Here is a 1,378-nt window from a genome sequence, read left to right as displayed (position 1 = left end):
AAGATCAGGGACGAGACAGGGATGCCCAATCTCTCCACTGCTGTTCAATATAGTACTGGAAGTACTTGCAATAGCGATTAGGCAGGAAAAAGATATTAAGGGCATTCAGGTAGGAAAGGAAGAAATCAAGCTCTCACTATTCGCAGATGATATGATACTCTACTTAGAGAACCCAATAACTTCCACCAAAAAACTCTTAGAAACAATAGACTCGTATAGTAAAGTTGCAGGTTATAAAATTAATACCCAAAAGTCCATGGCTTTCCTATACGCAAACAGTGAGAGAGAAGAAAGCAACATGAAAAAAACAATCCCATTCACAATTGTGCCCCAGAAAATCAAGTACCTAGGAATCAGCTTAACTAAGGAAGTAAAGGACCTGTACAAAGAAAACTACAAAACGCTACTTCAGGAAATAAAAGAGGACATGAGGAAATGGAAAGATATCCCCTGCTCATGGGTCGGGAGACTTAACATTGTCAAAATGGCAATACTACCGAAAGCATTGTATAAATTCAATGCAATCCCTATAAGGATACCCATGACATTCTTCAAAGAAATGGAGCAAACACTCTTGAAATTTATATGGAACAATAAGCCCCCACGAATAGCTAAAGCAATTCTTGGGAAAAAGAAAATGGGAGGAATCAACCTCCCGAACTTCAAACTGTACTACAAAGCAGTAATAATTAAAACAGCATGGTACTGGAACAAAGGCAGAACTGCAGACCAATGGAACAGGGTTGAATACACTGACATCTCTCCTCAATCATATGCTCATCTAATCTTTGATAAAGGTGCAAGTAATGTGAAGTGGAGTAAGGAAAGCCTCTTTAATAAATTGTGTTGGCATCACTGGACGGCTACATGCAAAAAAATAGGCTCAGAACTCTGCCTAACACCATGTACAAAAGTAAGATCAAAATGGATTAAAGACCTCAACATCAGACCAGAAACCATAAGGTACATTGAAGATAAAGTTGGCAAAACCCTCCATGACATTGAAGCTAATGGTATCTTCAAAGATGCCACGCCACTGGCCGAGCAAGTGAAAACAGAGATAGATAAATGGGACTATCTTAAACTAAGAAGCTTCTGCACCTCCAAAGAAACAGTGACCAAAATACAAAGACAGTCTACAGAATGGGAAAGGATATTCACCGAATACACATCTGACAAGGGGTTGATATCCAGGATATACAAAATACTGGTTAAACTCCACAAGAAGAAAACATCCAACCCCATCCAAAAATGGGGCAATGAAATGAACAGAAACTTTCTCAAAGAAGAAATCCGAATGGCAAAAAAGCACATGAGAAAATGCTCTACATCATTAATCATCAGGGAGATGCAGATCAAAACCACAATGAGATACCAT

The sequence above is a fragment of the Sorex fumeus genome, unplaced genomic scaffold (assembly GCF_029834395.1).
Source record: "Sorex fumeus unplaced genomic scaffold, SorFum_2.1 ptg000022l, whole genome shotgun sequence".
NCBI lineage: Eukaryota > Metazoa > Chordata > Mammalia > Eulipotyphla > Soricidae > Sorex > Sorex fumeus.
The sequence above is the reverse complement of the archived record's forward strand: the minus strand, read 5'-3'. Positions refer to the sequence as shown.